Source organism: Gavia stellata, unplaced genomic scaffold, assembly GCF_030936135.1.
Source record: "Gavia stellata isolate bGavSte3 unplaced genomic scaffold, bGavSte3.hap2 HAP2_SCAFFOLD_34, whole genome shotgun sequence".
Classification (NCBI taxonomy): Eukaryota; Metazoa; Chordata; class Aves; order Gaviiformes; family Gaviidae; genus Gavia; species Gavia stellata.
This window is the reverse complement of record NW_026776320.1, coordinates 1,207,185-1,229,573: the sequence shown is the minus strand read 5'-3', so window position 1 is coordinate 1,229,573 and position 22,389 is coordinate 1,207,185. Positions and strand designations below refer to the sequence as shown.

The 22,389-nt window shown below is 48.1% G+C and overlaps 1 protein-coding gene across 1 annotated transcript in view; it reads right to left on the bottom strand.

Annotated features, from left to right (window-relative positions):
• Positions 1 to 22,389, bottom strand: part of LOC132320849 (ATPase family AAA domain-containing protein 2-like) — a 102,056-nt gene that overhangs the window by 4,183 nt on the left and 75,484 nt on the right. The window lies entirely within an intron of this gene.

Sequence of the window (22,389 nt, the reverse complement as noted above, 5' to 3'; positions counted from 1 at the left end):
AACCTCCCGTGCTGTCTAGGGCAATCCTTAACCAATTTGTTACAGGTCTCTGGCTGGCAATTTCCCACTCAACAGCCTACCTCAGTTATCTACCCATTTGGACTGCGCGTTGTACTGAGCAGTCCTGTAAAGAAAAGCAGCTTTAAACATACATCTGAGTAAACACTGAGCCAGATAGAGCACATCCACGCCCCTCTGCCCAGGGTCATTCCCCTGTATATATGGCAGCCTGCAAATTCTAACACCTGCAAGGGTCCCACACATTGTTCCAACCCACAGCATTAATGCAGTTGGTTTTGTTAAATCTTTAATACTTGCCATAGGCCTTCAGCCTTCGAAGGCCAATGCTGCCACCGCTGAGGGAGTCCTATGACCCCAAGCATTTGACAGAGGCTACACCAAAGCGAGATGTGGCTATTTCAGCAGGAGGATGGAAAATGGCAAGATCGCACCCTGGTGTCCTGCCCCAGCCTTCCCCCAGTATCGGGCTTTAGCACTGGTAGCTAAATTCCAGCAAAACCCACCAAGTTCACCAGAGGTTATCTGTATTGGCTACTAAGCATATCAGGACTTCAATGTCTCACCGGGGAAAAATGTTTTACCTTTCCCCCAGCAGAAGGCAGAAGGAACTCCACCACCACCAGCAGTTTGAAAGGACAACAGGACCTAGTCACTGAGTTATTCAGATAAGCTGGAGGCGAGCCTGTCACAAGCACGCACCCTCTTCAAATGCCACATCAAAGAGCAAGGAAAAGGCTACCTTTCAATGGGAGCTTTCACTCCTCTCTAGAAGCTGGATAATCCGGGGCCGCCTCATCTCCCCAGTGCTGGCCAGCCTCTGCTCCGTGGTGAGAGACATATCTCTTTCAGGAAGGCGGAGGGAGTCAGCTGAAATGCAAAACACCAGCAAGAGCTACAGAAATGCCTTTCTTCAGAAAGACTTTTCTTGGTCAAGTGCCACTGATGAATAATTTGTGATCACAGCCACCTGGATAGTCCTGGAAGTCCCCAAGTTTCTGCTGAAATATTTAACACCAGGAAATTAATGATATAGAGCGGAATACACACGCTCTAACCAAGTGGCTCTGCCCCATTAGCTTCTCCTTCATGATTCGATGTGACATGTTTGGGGGATTACTTCTCTTTGGGCATTTGTTTTCTCTTTAGTTTTGCTGGATTGAGCCAGACTGAGCCTTTGAAGAGAGTGGGGAGGAGTTATCAGAAATCCCTGAACTCCATCCTTGCACAACGCTCACAACCAACACGTGTGTGGAGATGTCACACAGTCATGCCAGGACCTGGAAAATTCAGAAGGCTCAGCAGCACAAATACAGGCACAGAGGGGCCCTTCAGGGCCCGTGAGCTTGGCAAAAGCTGCGCTCAGGAAAAAGTTAAGGTGAGCACTTTGCTATGGCCCTTAAGCATCCAGATCCCTTTGTGCATGTGTCCAACAGCTTCCCTCATCACAATAGAACTAAACTGCTCTCTGATGATGCTGTGCTGAAAAAGACAGGAAATTAAGAATAAACAGTCAATTTCTTGATGGGCGGTAAGAAAAAAAACGGGAAGTTTCACCTAAAGGCACAGCTTCATGTCTATATAGATCCTGTGGCTGGCACTATGCCACGTGCCAGTGCTCTTATTTCAAGGGACCCCACATCACTTGTGCTGAAGCAGCAGCACCAACCTCTGAGCTGGTCCGATACCAACCCATCGCCCTCCAAACTTAAAGGGTGGGGATACTCTACAGATACTCTGCACTACAACACACCATACCCAGCTTTTCATCCTGCCATTTATTACAAAAGCTCTACCACAGCCAAGATAGTTAATAGGAGCCTAGTGTTATACCTTCCTCTTCTTTCTTTTAATAAACTTTCAATCCTCAGCTGTCAGTGAGGTGGACCAAGCTCCCTTCCAAGGGTCTGCTGGAGATTCCACAGCTCCGCATGCTATAATTCACAACTGTGGCTCCTGCCTTAAGTATTTACAGTACTGTTTTCCCTTTCCCAACTGCCTCTCCCAGCACCTGATCTCTGCTATCCTGGCTTTGCTACTTGCAACAGCTCTCCCTTTTTATTTACTCTTTTCCTGGCAGCTCGACCACATTTCATTCTGGTTCACAATGCATCGCATCTTCCATGCAGGCAGCAACTTTGGAGTGGAAAAGCAGAAACCAAAGGACTACGAATCGGTCTGCAGGTCAGGAGCAAGTGGCCATAGGCAGGGTCAGAGCTGATGATGTTCACATCCTGACCAGCTGCCTTCACCAGCCAGGACCCTGAGAGGTCAGGCATCAGCCGAGTTCTCTGACAAGCTCCTGTGAACCTCAAGCCAAGCCAAGCTCTTTTAATCTCAATTTTCAAAACCTTCCGAGTGAAATATTTATGCGTATTCATGCCCAGATCTCAAAGGAGTTTCAAGCTCTGGAAAAACATCAACATTAATTGAATTCAAAGGTGCTAAACAGCAGACAGGTAAGCAGAGGCAGGACCACCACCCCACGGCCTCACTTTGGCAGGCTCCAGCCTCGTACCCAATGGTCCAGCACACATATGTTACTGGCCGCCAGAATAGCAAATATTCCCTATTGACTGGATTACTACTGTAACACTACAGCACTGGCTGTAACCCCGAGGTGCTACAGAGCAGACTTTGGCTTCACCGAGTTATTTCCCACCCTTCAGTCAGGGGGCAAGGCTGGACAACCTGTTAGGAGCAAGCTGCACCCTCCTGGAGTAGTCTAGCCTTTGGATTTTCCCTCGACGTAGACAGGAATTGCTTCTCAGGAAATCACCTATGGATTTAGAAGGCAAGGAAAGGATAGTTAGGGTGAGTTGGCTGTGCAGTCGCTTCGAGCTAGGCCATTTGTTGCGTTTTGCATCACAAGCCTTCACGGTATTTTATAGACAGAGCAAGAATAAATCGTCTTGTGCCTCATTTACAGACTGGGCCACAAAAAGATTTAAGGCCAAAACATCCGAAAGCCCACGTGCGAGACGAGGGGGGCAAGACCAGCAGCGGCGAGGCAGGCAGCCTCCATCCCCCTCCACATTTAACCCGCAGCCCCGGTGCAGTCACATCTGCATCCCATGGGGAAAAGCAAGCAAGCTAGCACGCAGCACTGATCATGAAAAGAGCCACACGTCACCTGGACACAGCCCGTGTGCCAATAGAGCCTAAAAATCAACTCACACACACCCCATAGAGGTGTCAGCACTGCCCTCAAAAGGGACTATCTGCTCCTCTCCTGCTCACTGGGTGATAACTCGCACCCCAGTCCAACCGGCTCACCTGCTCGGCTGCCACCTCGCGCCTCCCAGTCTGCCTGTGGCGGGGCGCTCGGCACAGGTGACACCGATGCACAAACCGGCACAGCCAACCTTGTCATTTCTCAGGGAAGCGCTGTAATAAGTACACCCCGACAAGCACAGCCCAACAGACACAGCTCTACACTCTTCGCTGAAGCCAGGCTCCCCCTCACTCCCTCACTGAGGAGCTCCAGATGGGCTCTGAGCTCCATCACGGGGCACACCACTGGTCCACTCAAACGGATGCATTTCACCCGAGTGCCTCTGCCCAGCACTCTTGTGCAGGGTCTGACACAGGGCTGAAGGGAGCTCAGGGCTTGCAGAGTTCTCCTCAAATCCCTCATGCCCATTTCAAGGCCAGAGATGCTTCTGCGACTAGGAAAACAGAACCGGCTGTTTCCATCATGGTGGAAAACTCAAGTTGCCTACGATGGCAAACAAGAGCACTTCCAAAGCAGATATCTGGAGGTTAATTCCCGCTTCACAGTCAGCATCACTGGTATTTCATTAAGAAGCCATCCAGGACACTTCAAACTCTGAGCCTTGGGCAAATGCCACAGGACTGCAAAGTGTGAAATCATTATCTAAAAGAACAGGTCACCTGTTCCTCTTCCCCACACTTCCTCTCCAACAAAAAGGCTCCTGCCTAAACAACTAGACCTGAGAAGTCCCACAGCCGTTAACGCACTTCACCTGGGGGCACGTGCATTCTGCTCCTGGGGAACAGCAAGCCTTCAGGCAGGGCTCACCCAGTGCCACAGGACAGGCACGTAGCGCAACGTCTGCTTCTCAGCGTACAGTCTCTTCCAAGGACTGAGCGACAAAATACAAATGCACGCAATAAAGTGTCACCCCTGGTATGCAGCACATCACCCTCCGGTGCCTTCAGCATGAGCACAACCTGGGCTCATCCTCCTCCCACCATGCGTCAACTCATTTTTGCCTTATGTTCCCTACACTGCCACAGAGACGAGCCGGTCATTAACTGACAGAGGGAAACGCAGGGCTCCGAGGTCAGGTAACCGGGGCAAGATGTGACCTGCAGTTCTTCCCAGCCACTGCTTTCCTTCCATCCGCCTCACAGCAGCAGAGGCCAGCTTATTCACCCCCACTCTACCAGGTGGACATTGGGATATGGATCCCATAGCCTGGCTATTTCATTGTACTTTCTCATCTAGATGAAGACCCAGCGAGATCTTACAGAACTTGCACAAAGTTTAGGCGGGTTTTTTTTCCTAGACAGGTTCAATCCAAAGTAAAGCAGAACTCACAGTAAAGAGAAGCCTGGGACGGGGGAGCTCAAACATGCCGGACAGGGAGAAACATATGCTGACATTTTTTTATGCGCATGCCTTCACTCCAAAGCCTTTTTCTCCTTGGCTCCTCTTCCCACATCCCAACTCTCATACATTAACTCCCTTATTTCAACTCCCAGCAAATCTCCATCCGCTCTTGCCAGACCCTGGGCTGGACAGACCCAAGCCCATCACCTGGAGGGCAACTACACCAGCACACACAGCAACACGGTTTATCACTGGAAATTCCAAATGACAGCCCTGAAGAGGTCACCACTTGGGAAGACCACACCAAGACACTCTGCAGGAGCTAATTTGAGCCACCCAGGCTACAGAAGCGCAGCACCCAGAGGGCCCCAGCTCTATCCCTGCGCTCAGCCAGGCTCTTCAGCCTCCCTGCAGCACCCATCACTACAGGGAAAGCCTGGGTAACCCTTGCAAAACCTGCTCCCAGCCCCGAGGGAGGTCAACTCCCTTTGCCAGGGCCTTAAACACCCAGACGAAATCCTGGCAGGCAGCACAGAATAGCTGATGCAGCCCCATGAAAGGGGAGCCACGGAGACCCTGGTGAGCAAGCTGAAGGGGACTGGTGCCCTCTGCAAAAAGCAGCTTTCTTGGATTCTCTCGGCTTTTGCACACAAAGCCCTCAGTGCACTCCGGCGTTTTGCAAAACACACACGTTCTGCCAAAGCTGCTTCATTTCTGATGGCACAGAAGGTGAACACTGCAGATTATTACTTTTTCGAGCTAACGGGGACTTTGAGGGGTAGGAATACACTGCATTCCCAGAGAGCACAGTGGGGAGGTGTCGCTGCAGGTGTACACTACCAGCCAGAGTGCTGGCAGCTGAGCAGGGGGAGGCCACAGCCAGCTTGTCCAGTAGCTTCTTCACCATAACCATGGCTCTTGGTGGATACAGACACCAGGCAGCCCTGCCCAGCTGCCATTTTTAAACAGCAACAGACCTGAAATTAAAATCAACATGGGTGTACGTACTTTGCAAACCTACACACACGGTTCAGGATGCCCTGCAGGATGTAGAAGACTGCAGCCACCGCTTTCTGACCCAGTCCTGGGCTTCACCATGCTTGCAGGTGGAAAGTCATAAGACAGACCATCCCTCTCACAGAGCTTGCTGCCAGATGCACAGGTGTAGCTGAGACAGGGAAGACCATGTCTCTTCCAGGCTTCTTCCTCAGGACAGGGCTTATCAGTTCCAAGAACACTTGCAAGCTAGCCACAAAATGAAGCATCAGCCATCTTCCCCAGGGGAGACCCACACTTTCAAAAAGAGAGCCCAGAAGCTGAAATTCACACCACCACGGTAGCTCAGGACCATGAACTCAGAGGAGCTCCAGGGTTTACATCGCCGCTCCTTCTCCATTCCTGGGGCTGTACATACAACCCCACAGGGACCAACAAGGCCCTCTTCCCTTGCCAACACCCTCTCTGCCCCATGAGCTCGCCTCTGTTTTCCTTCACAATATCCAACTCCCACCATTAGGTTCAGCTTGGAGCCACCATTCCCGATTCACACGTGGCTCTCAGTTGGCTGCCTGTGTTTCTGGCTCAAAGGACACGTTTCAAGCAGCACAGACTGCAGCTAGTCCCAAGAAAACGGAGAGGGGAGGATCACACTTGCACACAGCCCAGCGCAGAAGCAAGCCACCCACCTCAGCACTTCAGACAAGCCACCCTTCTCCACCCTAGCAGGGTCTGACCAAAGCAGGCTCTTGGCCCTGGTCTCCTTAGAGGCACAGGTAACAGTTAAGCCATGCAGGGAGCTGCTCTACAGGGCTCCAAATCCTTCCCCCCATCCCCTGAGAAGCGTTGTTTACATAGCTCTTACCCTCCTGCAGAAACAAATGAGCATACAGCCAAGGGCAACAGGCAGCCATGTTGCATTAGTAACCTCTCCTTTGCTGCAGTGCTAGAGGGACACAGAGCACTATCAGCCGGCATCCCCAAAAGCCCTGCTGCAGGCTCTGAGATGAGACCTGACAGCACAGGCACTGTCTAGCTTCTGAACACCAACACCAGAGCCCCTGGGCGGGGGGTTGAAACAGGCACATCAGAAACATAGCTTTCCTGTCACCAGTGCTGCACTCACCAGACCAAACCCACAGAATAACTGGACATGTCTGGCGTCTTGCAGAGGACAGAGCCACAGCAAAGGCTACGACCAGAGCTGCAATGAGGATCCAGGGAGAGCAGGGAAGTGCTGGCGCAGACAGCTTACACCACCACAGGGATGCAGATGGGAGCATCCACTACCCCCACTTCAACCCATAAAGGAAAAACTCCAGCACTCGGTTAAAGAAAGGAATACAACTGCAACACTCATTCATTTTAGATGCTATCAAAACTTTTCCTCCTGAATAACTGCAGTGAGATCACTTACCTAACTGCAACCTCATGAAGTGCCAATCATGAAGTCCCAAACAGGCAGCCCATAATCCTCTTTGTCCAAGCAGCGTTCATACTTGTTTTCTTCTGAAAAAAGAAGGACAATAAAGTTGGCCCCTTTCAGCCATGTTTCCCCGGCCTTCCTCTGAGCAATGCAATCCCACATTGCAGGGGAGAACATTGATCCTTCTGGTAGCACAGACCTCAAGGCACAGCCCTGGGTTTCCTTTCTCCCTTTTTATCCCCATGCTGGGAATCTGTTTTGTTTCCTCACTTTTTGCTTAGTTTACATCTCACTTCCAAACCCTGAACTGTTTCTCTACTCCTGCTCTGAATCAAGACAAGATTTCAAATGCCTACATTTTGGAGACCCTGACATTAGCCGTACAGCCATGAAACCCAAAAAGAGTAAATGGTTTTTTCCCCACTGCTTTTTAAAACAAAGTCCTTGGCCCCAACAAGTGTAATGCTTCCTAGGTTTTCCTTTTCCTTAATACTATGAAACCATTTAATCCAGCCAGCTCTCTTTCTGTAAATGCAGAAGAAAATTGACAAGCCTCAAGAAGGTAATCCCATTTCAAGGGGAATGTCTGACATAGAGGTTAGCAGGGCAGTAACTGAGGCTGGGATTGCCTGGAGACAATGCACAAGAAGATGGGCAGGCTCTGGATGAAGTTCAGGCAGCAAGGTACTGCCACAGTGTTACAGAACATCTCAAAACACAAGGTCACAAACAAGTGGAAAAGAATGGAAAGAATGGAAAGAAGATACTTCATAACAAATGCACCTGGCACTTAGACATATTAAAGATAAAGACTGTCTCCACTAACTCTCCACTAACTAGCAATAACGATTAACGCAAGGACGAATCTTAGAAAAATAGAATGGACTGCCAAAATAGTGCCCTAAAGTTAACCTGCCTCATTATAATCTCATTGTAATGTGAAAACCACACCTCCTAGCTAGAAAACACCCCCAACCCAAATAAGCCCCCTACTCTCAGCATGCGTATTGAATTAAAAGAGAACTGTATCTTTAAGATGAAGTAAGAAAGGTACTAACCAATAGTTAATTTAGGGGTAGCACCAGTAGGCGTAACTAACTTTGTTAACTGTTTTAAATACCTGCCATGGTTTTAAGCCAGTGTGCATGTTAGGCACTGCAATAAACCAAGGTCGGCTTTCTAAACTATCATTTGGTTTGGAGAGTTTTCTTCGCTACGATTTTCCAGCACGCACCGGAGTATTTTCGGGGAGGCCCTCCGATTCCCTGGTCAGGTGAGTTTCTGCGACAGCTCTCTGGGGAGGCACGTAAACCAGTGCACGGCCAACATAGGCTGGAGAAGAGAACACACCTGCAGAGTCTATACTGGGGGGGGGTAGGGTGGGGGGGGTAGGGGGGAGGCACGTAAACCAATGCACGGCCAACATAGGCTGGAGAAGAATCTCTGGGAGACTAACGACATCATTGGTATTGGCATTAGTATTGGGATTGGTATTGATATTGGATTGGTATTGATATTGGTTGCCTGCAAGGAAGTCATATCTGAATTAAGTACGCGTTGTTGAGCTATTGGTATTGGCAGTGCACGACTGTGTAATCCGTACACTACTACGGGGACGCCCGGAGTCTGGATTTTGGTTTGGCTTGGGCACACGTACGTGGTAATTTTATACAGTGGGCGATGGACAGTCTACTGAAGGGGGAATTCTTAAGCGCTCTCCTCTAGGGTGTATACTAAACCACTGGAGCAAGTTGGGGGGTGATCCCTTGCTCAGAAAAAGCTGGTAGAATATTGCAGTCATTGGTGGCCCTTGTATACTCTGGATGATCAGGAGAAATGGCCTAAGAATGGAAGTATAAGCTACAATACTGTGTTGCAATTAATGCTGTTCTGTAGATGCGAAGGAAAATGGCATGAGATACCATATGTGAATTTGTTCTTTGCGTTGCGGAATAATTATGATATACGTAGGGAGCGTGGCTTGATGGAAGGTGAAAGTGCTGTATTGGCGCTAGAGGCAGAAAATAAGAAAACACCTAAGCGTTGTTGTTCAGCATGTAGCATCGGCAGGCGATGCAAGAAATATAAAGAGAAATGGGAAGAAGAGCAACAGGAGGAGGAATTTGAGATAAGGATAGTAATTGGGAGAGGCAATGGGCAAAGCATGGACTGGACAATGTTAGAGAGTGGGATGAATGTGGATTTCTGTTGTTGTAATTGTGGGTTTGATTTTGGCGTGGGGAATTCTTTTTGTTGCTGTGAGTGAAGTTTGTAAAGATTGTGTGATGAATGTGGATTTTAATGATAATTCTTAAATACGTGATAACAGATTTAAGAAGGGGAGGAGATTTCCCTGTAAAGCACAAAGGGCCGGAATATCCTTGGAGAAAGATCAGTGTGCTTTCTGTAAGCAGAAAGGACACTGGAAAAGGGAGCGTCCACAGTTAAGAGGACAAGGCCTGGAGGAAATGCCAAGTCAGGCTGTTAACATGATGACATTAGAGTCAGACTGAGGGAGACCGGGGGAAGATTCAGAAACCCTCCCCAACAGAACCCCTGGTTATAGTAAAGTTGAGGAATGAAAAAGTAAAATTTTTAGTAGGTATGGGGGCCACTTACTCAGTATTGAATACAGGCAAGGCTAATTTGAGTAATCAAAGCACATCAATTATTGGTGCCACAGAGCGGAAAGAAAATAGGCCATTTTTCCGGCCTTTGAAGTTTGGAATTGGCAAAAGGGTGTTAACCCATCAATTTCTTTATATTCCTAATTGCCCTGTGCCGCTATTAGGACAAGACATATTAAGTAAATTGAATGCACAAATTACTTTTTCAAAAGGAAAAATCCAAATCCATATTCCTGAAAATAAAGCTTTGGACCCGCAACTTTTTATGTTACAGAAGGAAGCCGAGTTACAGGAAATACCAGAAGAAGTTGAAAATGCTGTAACCCCTCTAGTATGGCCTTCAGGAACACCAGGACGATCCCGAGCGGCAGAACCAGTAATTGTTCAGTTGAAACCAGGCGCCAGACCGGTAAGACAAAAACAGTATCCAATTAAATTAGAAGCAAGAAAAGGCTTAGAACCATTAATAGAACAATTTGTAAATTTTGGATTACTAACAGAATGTCAGTCAGAACACAACACCCCTGCCGTTAGCATCTGAGAGTCAGGAACCGTTTGCTTTTGAGTAGGAAAGCCCTAAGACTGGTAGAAAAACTCACTTGTGCTGGACAGTATTACCACAAGGATTTAAGAATAGTCCTATGATCCTTGGAAATCAATTAGCCAAAGAATTAGAAGACTGGCAAAAGATGCATAAAAAGATCACCTTACTGCAATATGGAGATGACACACTGCTAGCAGCAAGTAACAAGGAAGATTCCATACAAATTACCATAGATCTCCTAAACTTTTTAGGTTGGCAGGGTACAAAGTATCCCGGAAAAAGGCACAGATCGCCCAACAGGAGGTAATATATTTGGGGTACACAATTTCCCAGGGCCAGCGTAGTCTTGGAATTGAAAGAAAAGAGGCTGTTTGCCAGATGCCCGAACCTACATCGAAACAAGAGCTCAGAGCATTTCCCGGAATGGACGCATGGTGTCGCCTGTGGATAATAAATTTTGGACTCACTGCCAAACCCCTATAGGAAGCTGTACTAGGGGAGGAAATCTCCTTGTCTGGACTCAGGAGTGCAGAGAAGCATTCACAAAATTGAAACAGGCCTTAATGAATGCTCCAGCCCTAGGCCTTCCGAATTTGGAAAAACCATTTGAATTATCTGTGCATGAAAGACTGCATATTGCCTCAGGGGTATTGGCCCAGAAGCTGGGATCATGGAGAAGATCCGTGGGAGATTTTTCAAAACAACTAGACAATGTTAGCAAAGGATGGCCAGCATGTCTCCAAGCAGCGGCGGCTACAGTATTACTGATCCAAGAGGCCTGAAAATTGACGCTCGGGCAAAAATTAACTGTATTGGTACCCCATGCAGTTACAGCAGTGCTGGAACAAAAAGGAGGACACTGGTTGTCACCAAGCCGGATGCTGAAATATCAAGCCGCTCTTCTGGAACAAGACGATGTGGAGCTGAAAGTAACCACGATCCTGAATCCAGCGACCTTCCTAACTACTGATGCTGGTGGAGAAGAATTAGCACACGACTGTCTGCAAACGGTAGAACAGACGTAGTCCAGCAGACCAGACCTGAAAGACCTACCAATAGAAAATGCGGACTGGGACCCGTTCATAGATGGTAGCAGCTTTATGCGGAATGGAACACGAAAATCAGGTTATGCAGTAATAAGTGGTAAGGAAGTCATTGAGGCCAAAGCTCTGCCATCTAACACTTCAGCCCAGAAAGCAGAACTCATAGCCTTACTGAGAGCATTAGAACTGTCAAAAGGTAAAACTGTTAATATATGGACAGATTCAAAATTTGCCTTTGGAGTGGTGCATGCTCACGGAGCCATTTGGAAAGAAAGGGGACTTCTAACATCGCAGGGATCCCCAGTCAAATACAGGCCAAGGATCCAACAACTATTACAAGCAATTCATCTACCCCGATTAGTGGCAATTATGCATTGCAAGGCACATCAAACTGGAAATAGCCCAACGCATGTAGGGGACCGCAAGGCAGACAGAGCTGCGAGAGAAGCAGCTGAAGGTCAAATATTGCTAGTTTGGCCAGAAAAGGTTCAGAGGTTGGGACCTAAGAGTCCGCAATATACACCAGAAGACAATCAATTGGCTAACCTACTGAAAGCAAACAAAAATCAAGAAGGATGGTGGGTGAACCCTTCGCACCAAGTAATAGTTACACAAGAAATCGTGCGTGAAATACCCAATAGACAACACCAAGAAACTCACTGGGGAATAGAAACCATGGTGGAAGCACTAAAAACACAAGTGCTAAGTGTTCGAATGACTGGAATAATTAAGAGCATAGTGAAGAAATGTGAGTTATGCCTGAAGAATAATCCTCACCTACCCTGAAGACCTTTACCAAGGGTGACAAAGCGAGGAAACAGTCCAGGAGACTATTGGCAAATAGATTTTTCCGAATTACCGCGGCAAAATGGGTACCGGTATCTTTTAGTAATGTTAGACACTTTCTCAGGTTGGCCAGAAGCTTTCCCTTGTTGCACCAACAAGGCAAAAGAAGTAGCAAAAGTGCTACTGAAGGAAAGAATACCAAGATTTCGGGTACCCATAGGACTATCTTCAGATAGGGGCCCACACTTCATAGCAGAAGCTGTTCAAAGTTTGACTAAAGCATTAGGGGTAAAATGGGCTCTCCATACCCCATGGAGACCTCAAGCAAGTGGAAAAGTAGAAAGAATTAATCAAAACCTAAAAAGACAGAGAAGTAATATTTGCCAGGAGGCTCAGATGAAATGGCTGGATGCTTTCCCCTTAGCTTTGCTACGGATATGCATCCAGCCTAGAACCAAAGAAAAGGTTAGTCCTTTTGAGACCACATACGGTAAACCTTATCAGATGACTGAAACAGGAGTTAATCCTGAAATTGCAGGAAGACATTACCTAAAAGAATATGTTATCTCTCTGGGAAAGGTTCTGTCCTCTCTCCACAGGTGCATCACTGTGAGCACGCCACTATCTTTGGACGTGCCTGTGCATCACTACCAACCAGGGGACGGGGTGTATCTGAGGACATGGTCAGACGAGCCGTTGAAAGAGAAGTGGAAAGGACCTCTTCAAGTTTTACTCACCACCCATACTGCTGTCAAGCTTGAGGGAGTCGCTCCGTGGACACAGCACAGCAGGATCAAGCCAGTCGCGTCACCACAGTAGTCTGTCAAACAAGAGAGACCTTTACGTTTACAATTAACGCAGGAATCATGAAGTTCTGGATTATATCTCTTGCAGCGATGTCAGGAAGTGCGGAAGTCAATACAGATGGAGAGGTCAATACAGATTTGGATGAAAACCTGATGCTAACTTTGATACAAGGGTTTGGTAAAATGCATAATCTTACCAGTGTTACAGCATGCATCCCAATCCCTCACTTGGCCAGTCAGCCCATCCCATGGGGCACTATACCGGTAAATTTATCTTTACTAGAGGAATATGACAACATCACAGGAGCCTTTAAGCAGGCCAGTGTCTCTTATTATTTAGACAAAGACAAGAAATGTAGACAGAGAGGAAGCGATGTATTACAAGATGCTACTTTTTGGACATGAGGGGACAACAGAACAGTATTTGGGAGAGGCTCGGAAAAACAACGTCCCAAGGGATCACACCCCTTAGATGGCCATTTTCTGCAAATAGCATTGGCAGCCTCTGGCGGACAGGCCGCAGGATTACTGAAACTCTGTGTCACTAATAATACAGTACCTAACGTAACCTCCGCTCCAGAATGTACTAACCTTAGAACAGAACTCAAAATTTGGACTAGACCTTTGGAAGGACATTGGAAACATAAAGGGAATGTGGACTGGTGCTTTAATTGGGGAACGAAGGCTACTTATGTTAGCCGAACCAATTGGATGTGCCCCGATGTTCTAAATTATAGTGAAATATCAATCCTAAATTCTACCTTGACAAAGATAGAACGTTGTAACAAACAAAATTTTTCAACTAATGATTGTAAACAAGACGTTCCAACCCCAGGCTACACGACCTGGGTCACATCAGATGGCTATTGGACTACCTGACTACGACTTAGTACAATAACTAGACAAGTAATTTTAGGATTACTGACCTTATGTCCTATATGGAAAAAGAATCCAATCAAAGCTCAATATTGGGGACGAATTAAAAGAGATACCGAGACAGAAAAGGACCCCGATACTTGGACGGAGCCTTCTGCAGCAGTACAATTTGAGTGGGCACTCCAAAGTTTCCCATTACCAGGGCTTTAGAAAATCGAATGTTAATAGAAAATCTGACTTGGCAGGTGGAAGCCTTAGCAAGAACCACTCAGAAAGGATTCCAAATGATCAACAAACAAATCCAAGCTAACACTAAAATGACATTACAAAATAGGCTGGCCTTAGACTTGCTATTAGTCAAAGAACAAGGAGTGTGTGGATATCTTACGTTAGACAAAGAGCACTGCTGTATCCACATCCCAAATATCACTGAAAACCTGCAAGAACAATTAGACAAAACGAGAAAAGTAGGAAAAGACAATAGAGTGATAAAAGAGGCAGCGGAAAATAATTGGTTTATCAAAATTCTCCAAGAATTAGGTGGGTGGTCTCTAAAAGGATGGTTAGCTACATTGTTGGAGGGAGTAATTCATGTGGTTGTGATTGTGATTATTCTAGGAATCTGCATAGGCTGTACTAAAAGAACCACTGAAAGAAACATATGGAAGTAGTAAAAATCTAAATACTTCAAAAGGGGGGACTGATACCAAAGAATTAAGAAAAAAACCGAAGTTGCCAAGCCTAAACCGTGATCACATACAAGCAATTAATGACCCTAACTGCATCGCTGAACTGATATAATGATAATACCAGAACTTCAGACTGAACTACTATCTAAACCACTGAGAAGACTTGGTATCGACTATGCATAAGATAACTGATTTTTCCACACAATTGCTTCAGTAAGGCTCTTAGAAATTATTATTAATAATATTGATAGTATTATGGTATTAATAGTATTATTGCGTGCATAATCAGGTTAGAGTTGAAATATTTTATATGCTATTTCTTTTTCCAGGTTGTAAGAGGACGGGATAGATTTGAGAATGTGTGACAAGGTTAATCACCTTCTGTTTAGTTGCTGAAATCCAAGTAAGAAGGATTCAGACTTCTGGACATTATAAAATATATCCGTACGTTTCAAAGGGGGGAAATGTTACAGAACATCTTGAAAAACAAGGTCAAAAACAAGTGTTAAGAACAAGTAAGAAGAGTTAGAAGAACGTAAAGAAGATACTTCATAACAAATGCACCTGGCTCTTAGACATATTAGAGATAAAGACTGTCTTCACTAACTCTCTACTGACTAGCAATAACGATTAATGCAAGGACGAATCTTAGAAAAATAGAATGGAATGCCAAAATAGTGCCCTAGAGTTAACCTGTCTCACTATAACCTCATGATAATGCTAAAGAACACACCTCCTAGCTAGAAAAGCCCCCAACCCAGTTAAGACCCCTACTCTCTGAGCATGCGTGGTGAATTAAAAGAGAACTACAAGATGAAGTAAGAAAGGTATTAACCAAGAGTTAATTAAGGGGTAGAGCCAGTAGGCATAACTAACTTTGTCAACTGTTTTAAATACCTGTCATGATTTTAACCCGCTGTGGGAGAAATCCCCCATGCACCCGGCGCTGCAATAAACCAGTGTCGGCTTTCTAAACTATCATTTGGTTTGGAGAGTTTTCTTGGTTACGAATTTCAGTAACAGCCGGGGTGCAATTTCTCCTTAAAAATGTCATAATCCCGATTGTTTGCAGTAAAACACATTATCATTAAATTGCCATGACGGCTCTGCTCCGCTCTCAATTGTTTATTGCATTGGGATTTCAAGCGGAAAAAATCTCCAAGTCCAATCATCAAGAAAAAGCACCAAAAAAGGCAAAGTGTCCATTGGAAATGCTGAGAAACAGTTCAGTAACTCCTGAATATATTCCCTGTTTTCACTGTGAGACTCCAGCTCTGAAGGGGGGAAGCAGAATACAGAGATCCGGTAATACCACACTATACCATCTTTAATTCGCGAGAGCGAAGCGTAATACGCAGCAAGCTGCAAATACAGTGCTCTTCACTTACAGTAGCTGAAAGCATTTCATTCCCTTTTTTTCCATCCATTGCTGGGTTGGGGTTGGCTTCCCCCCCCACCTTTGAGCTGTGTTAAACAACTCGGCTTACCTGGAGGTGCACGGCGCTTGTGTTCTAGCTTGTGCTGCGGGTTCTTCCTGCAAAGAAGAAACCTCTGGTGAAGCTCCGGCGGAGCTGGGTACGGGGAAGGGAGCTAAAGCTGTGCATTAAAGACAGGGGAGGAGGGGTGACCCAGCGCGCACCTTCCCGCCCCACTCCGCTCCCGGCCAAGGGACCGGATTCGCCCCTCGCCAAGCTCTGCCGCCGCGGCAGGGCTGGGTCTGGCCCCAGGGACGGTGCTTTCCCTCCCGCTGTACGGGCGGCTGCTCCTTCGCCTCTCGAGCCGCCGGTCGTCCCCGGGGAAACCCCGGCAGGGCCCCGCGGGAGGCGGCAGCGCGGGCGCCCGCTCGCCCCGTCTGCGCTCCGCGCTCGGCCCCCGGCGCTGCAGACCCGGGGGGGCGGCGGGGGGGAGCTGCCGGCTGCCGGCTGCCCTCCCGGCGCTTCCCCCCGGGCCGCGGAACCCCTCGCGGGGGGGTCCGCAGACTGCCCTCCCGCAGGCCGGGCGCTCCCGAGCGACTCCCGCCGGCCCCGACGAGGCGGCGGCGGGGGCCGGCGCCCTGCCCCGCCGGCCCGCTCCCGGGGCGGGCTCGCCGCGGGAGAGCCGCCCCCGAGGAGGGGCCCCGCCGCGGAGGGCCGGTCCCGCCGGGCCCCCCGGCCCGCGCTGAGGGCGGCGGGGCGCTGCCGGAGCCCTCCCTGGCGCGGGCGGGGCGGGCGCGGCTCGGCGGAGGTGAGGGGGGGGCCGGCGCCTTCCCGCCGGGGTTCGGCTCCACTTCTTCCCCGGGTGGACGGCGCCTGGGAAAGGTCTTCTCCGGCCCGGCCCGGCCCGGAGCGGAGCGGCGGGGAACGCGGCCTCGTTCGCTTCGCTCCCCGGCGCGGCCGCGGCGTGGGCTGTGCCGCCGCCCGCGCGGGGCCCCACGGGCCTGGCCCGGGCCCGGGCCTGGGTCGGAAGGGACCCCTCAGGGCCGTCCGGGCCGCCCCTGCCGCGGGCAGGGACATCTGCCGCTCGGCCGGGCCGCGTCCCCTCGCCCCCCGCGGGGAGCTGAGCCGAGGGCTGCGCTGCCCTCCGCCCTGCCCGGGGCGAGCGGGCCTGAGGGGCTGCGGGGCTGCGGGCAGCGCTCGCCCGGAACGCCTTCCCGCGGGGGTTCGGCTCCGCTTCTTCCCCGGGTGGACGGCGTCGGGGAAAGGTCTTCTCCGCACGGAGCGGGGCGGGCGGGCGGGCGGAGCAGACGCGGGGCTGGGGAGCGGCTGCGGAAGAAGCCCCGGCTGGAGGTGCTGGAGAGAAGGGGGGCCCTGCCTCCTTCCCTCGGCCGCCCCTCGGGTTTGCTCGCGGGGTGGGTGCGCGGGGGCCAGAAGCCCCAGTTCAAGTCCCATGAATGAAATTCATGTCGGATTTACTTCATTTAGTTACTGACGGCTGTGGATCCTTCACCGACATGCGTTTGCGATGCTTGTTTAGTGCTGAAAACGGCTTCAAAAACGTTTGAAACAGAGATCTCGCCAGCTTGTGTTCTGCTGGCACTGGCACTGGACAGGTACGTCTTTGTGTAACGCCACCACCCCCAAAAAAAACCCCACTCCCCCCTGAAACTGAAGTCCAGTTCTGGACCTCCTGTGTGCCTTTTAGCGGCGAGTCATTTTCTTTCAGGCGACGTGGATCCAGACGTATATCCTGTGTCACTTCACTGTTGAGTGCACAGACTTCTTGTAAACCTCAGCTGCTCAGGTCACATCCTCTGTCGGTGTTGGAATAAGAATTTCAGGTAAGACAGACTGACATCTGTGTGCTGCTGGGATTGTATTTGGGAGATCACAGACGGCCTTCAGCTTTGAGGATCAAATTTAACCATGATTCTAAACAAGAAGTAGAAATACCTTGCCCCTCCTCTCCCTCCTTGACCAGCTTCAAAGTTTTTAAGTGAATTGGCCTGTGTATTCCTCGTCCCTGTCATGCTGTCGCTGGGTCAAGAGGACTACCCACGGGTGTAAGTTCAGGCGTGTGTCGGAGACTTTGCAGGATTGAGGGCAGGTTGATGACCAGCAAGGAGATGTTTCCTTTGTAAACTTGTGGCTTTTATTCTGAGCTGAATCAAAGTGGTTCATGTTCATGTCTGTCTTTCAAGCCTGGAAAGTGTCCCACAGCTCCAATCCTGGACCAAGTGCTTTCTGGGGAGGATGGCATGGTGGGCTGGTCCTCCGTCCCTGGGAGTGACTCGGGGGTGGTCCGGTTTTCTAGAGCTGCTGCATTCTTGTGCAGAATTCAGCCCCTGCACGATTCAATCTTGGTTCTGCAGAGCTGGTAATCAGAGGGGTGCCTGGGTCTCTGCTGGTGGGGTGGGTGGGTGGGTGCTGAGAGCTCGGCTGTGCCTGTGATTGCTGCTACTGTGGTTCCTCGATTCACACGTGGATGAGATATGAACACAGTCTCTGTCACAGCTGTTCTCTGTCCGTAGGAGAATCAAATGCCGAGACTGAGCTACTTAACCTGAACCTGCTTTTTCTTCCAGGGAAAATGCTGCAGGAGAGTAAAAGCCTTGTCACTGAGGAGCCAAAGCATTGGCTGGATGTTCTCTCTATCTGGAGAAACCTTCCTGGGCATGAGGGGAAAAAAGGCGATGATTCTCAAGAAAGCCCATCGCCTCTGAAGAGACAAGAGATCTTTTGTCTCTTTTGTCTCCTCTTCTCTGACGAAGAGACAAATATTGCAAGTGAAAGACAGAAAGCAGACCAAGCGAGAGAGACTGTGTCTGAGGAATGTCAAGCGGAAGCTGAAGAGAGGTGTGTGGTACCAGAGAGAAAGAGCGATCGGGACTGCCGGACTGAAAGCAAGGCTTCCTTCAAAGTCCCTTCCAAAAGCAGTGGGGAGAAGCCTGTTGCGAATGGGCAGCTTAGCTTCAGTTTGAGAGTTTCTTGTCGTTGTAGTGGAGCGGTTGCCAGAATACTTCCTTCGCAGGTATGCTAAAGTTTCTGTGTTTTAAAAGAATTTAGCAAAGGTGAAGGGAGATGTGTAGTTTGTAATTTCAATTGTGTTGTATGTTTCAGACTAACAAACTGATTGAAGCTTTTTCAGTATTTTCTCAAAAAAACCCCCTTAACCTGCATTTACTTTGAACAAGTGGAAATACAAGGGCTGTTGTTAATTTCTGGGCACTGTTGCCCTGAGTATTTTCCAAATCAATGCCTTTTGCTGAGGATAAGTAAAGGTAAGAGGTTGAGGTGTCTGGGCTTGTGGAGTCCCAGGAGTGACCTGAGAGTAGTTTCCAGCTACTTAAGGGCCGTTGCAAGGCCAGTGGAGCCGGACTCCTCTGGGTTGTGGCAGCCTGTGTAAAAGAAGGGGCAAAACCAGACTTGCAGCTTGGGCGGGCTCTGGTTGGGCCTTGGGGAGAACTTGTTCCCCAGGAGGGCGGTGCAGCCCTGAAATGTGTCCTGGGGGGTGGACCTTGGTCCTTGGGAGAGAGGGGCCCTTTCCATGCAGCACTCTTCCCATCTATAATACCTTTCTCCTGTGAGGAAAATAAAAAAGATGAACAAAGAAACCCCGTGTAGCTGCAATTTATGTAGATTTCTCTTCCTTGAAGAGCACAGTAGTTTAACTAGATGATTTTTTTTCCCTCCTAAAGCTAGTACCTTGGGAAGGTGGGACACATGAGCCTGCCAGCATGAACGTTTGCTTAAATTTCTGTTGTGCGTTGGAACTGTCATACTCTGAAGGTAGTCCGAGCTTTCTAGATGCCATAAAAGCATTCAAATGGTGAGTTGCAGTTGTGCATTCACAGGTTTTCTCTTAGGTAAAGTAGTTTACAGCTCTCAGAAATATTTTGTGCGTGATCTATAATTCTAAAAGGATGACAACTTTAGTTGTACCTTGGGCGGGACTTGAACTTCAGCCTCCCGCACTCCAGGGGAGTGACGGTCACTTTGTCCTGCGGTGTCTTTGCTCTGCCCCTTGCTCACTCGCTGTGCCCTGTTGTACCTCTTCTAGTCTTTGTACGAGTGGTTCTCCTCGGGATAAAGAGAGACTCTTTCTCTCCCCAGGTATTTATAAGGACTGTGCAGTCAAGGCTGTGATCTGTAGTTTTGTTAATTCTGCTCTTTTTACTGCCTGTGACTGTTCTTCCCCCGTGCAGGCGATGGGAAGAGCCGTTGGCATAGCGCTCATGAAGCAGTTTGGGTGGCGGGCTGATCTGCGGGACCCCGATGCAGAGGTCGCGGTGTTTGTCTGCCAGACGGCTGTCGCTGCTTCCAGGATTGCCCCTGATAGCTTTTGGGTTGTTCTCTGCTCCCTTTGCACTCAGGACCGTGGCCTCTCCCCTGTTTGTCTTTCTGCTGCTGAGTTTAACTAGAAACCATCTGGTAGCGCTGAGTAAAGCTTTTCGGTAGCTACCATGTGCGTAGTGCCTTCCAGAGCACTGAAATAAATAGCAGAAGGGCCAGCATGGAAAAGCTGTAGTGGTCATATTGGCCGTTGAAAACATGTGACGATGCCTAGTGAATCATTTTCTGTAGGTATTCCTAATTATGTGTCAGTTATGTCTGTTATTTTTTGCCACCTGAGGATGTGGAGGTACTTTGTTAAATTAAATGAGGTCTTCTGCCATGACAGCGAGGCAGACTTTACGAACAAGGAGTGCTCTGTGCGGAGGTGACAACGAGTCTGCAGGTCTTGTGCCTTCAGGATACAAGATAGCTGACATTTTGTGACTTCTTTTTGGTTAGAATTCTTCTCTTCAAAGTCAGTTGATCACTTTCTGGGGCAGTGTGTGAATTTGGATATTATTTGGGTTTTACTGTAGCTGAATAATTACCCCTTAGGCTCTTTGGTTGTGGAGTGGTAGTTTGTTGTGTGCCTGCAGAACAGCCTGAGGCAGATTGGTTTCATCCACTTCCTGCTAAATAGCTCTTTTGGAAACTGCCTGTTAGTTACTAGAAAGTGATTAAGGAGAACTTCATGTATACATTACGTAACTTTTTACACGTGCGCGCGCACACGTGCACGCATGTGTATATATCCACCTGTGTAAGTGTATATGCTGTGAGCTTACAGGTTGAGAGGTTTAGGAAAAAGAGTAGTAAACTGCTGCGTACAGAGGAATGTTTGATTTGTGGCGAGAATTTTATCTACAAATGTCTTTTACCCTTTAGGATGGCGCCAGAAGTTGCTGCAGTAGGAAGAAAAGGTGTCTATAACCACCTCTGTGATCTGTGGGCAGCTGGAATAACTGCTATAGAGCTTGCTAAGCTTCATTCTCCAATGTTTGACCTACATCCAGTGAGGTTAGCAAGGGGTTAAAGCGCGGTGTGTAAGTACAGCTCCCCAAATCTGGAGTAGTGGCTACATGGGTGCTTGTGGTGTTTGGGGGTACTGCAAGGGTATTGGGTTGTAAGTGTTCTGGATGAACGTGATAGAAATTGTGACAACTCCTTTTGGTGCATAAATGCACCATGTTGTCCTGGTAAGCATCTCTTAAACGGATGGACTTCTTCCTGCCAACTAAACAATGTATTCAACATTCATGTCGGGTATGTACTGCCATGTAAACCACAGAAATACTGTTGGTTTTTTTAGAGCGCTTTTGCTAATGATGGAAAAGAACTTCCAGCCTCCTGAATTAAAGGACAAAATGAAATGGCGAGTACTTTTCTGTTTCAGTAGATAATGATCATGTAGTTCACTGGGCAATTGATTCTCATGTTTACCACTTCCTTTTACAGGTCCAATAGTTTCCATCATTCTGTGAAAATGGTACTTAGGAAAAAATCCTAAAAAAAGACCGACAGCTGAAAAGTTACTACAGGTATAAATTTATGTATGGGATTTTTTTAAAGTTCTAAAATTAAAATATGCTTAATATGAGTGGTTGGAATTTTAATCTGTGTTTTTCCTTCTGTCTTTCAGCATCCTTTTTGTTACCCAGCCATTAAATCCAAGTCTTGCTATTGAACTTTTGGATAAAATGAATAATCCTGAGCATTCCACTTACCGTGATTTTGATGACGATGATCCTGAGGTAGGAATACGTTTTAATCACAGAATCAGATTAAGTTTTCATTTGCCGACAAAACTAAATGCTTATGATTTCTTGAGCCACAGAATGTTTTGTGATCTGGGAACAGGCTCAAGGGTTGCTTTTACTTTTGGTTGTGCTGCTCTGTCACATGTACAGGCCCTTAGCAAAACTCATTATATTTGGGGGAGAAACGCTCAAAGAGAAAGAGATGAAAACACTTTAAAATTTTGTTTGCAGTTGTCCTTCAACAATTTTGCAGCAGTATGTGTGGACTTATTCTCCAGTCCCGAGTTCTGTCGTGCATTCTGCTTTCTGTTTCTTTGTGGAATTATGTTTCCATTCATCTGCAAAACAAGCATTCATAAAAATCGTTTTCTACCTCTGTAGAACTTGTTCTTTTGTTCCTCATTTGCTTTCTTATGAGAAGGAGAGAACGATCCTGTAGTTGTTTTTGTCAAGCGGTTTGGTATGTGTTTCTTGCAGATTCTATTTTCTATCTTG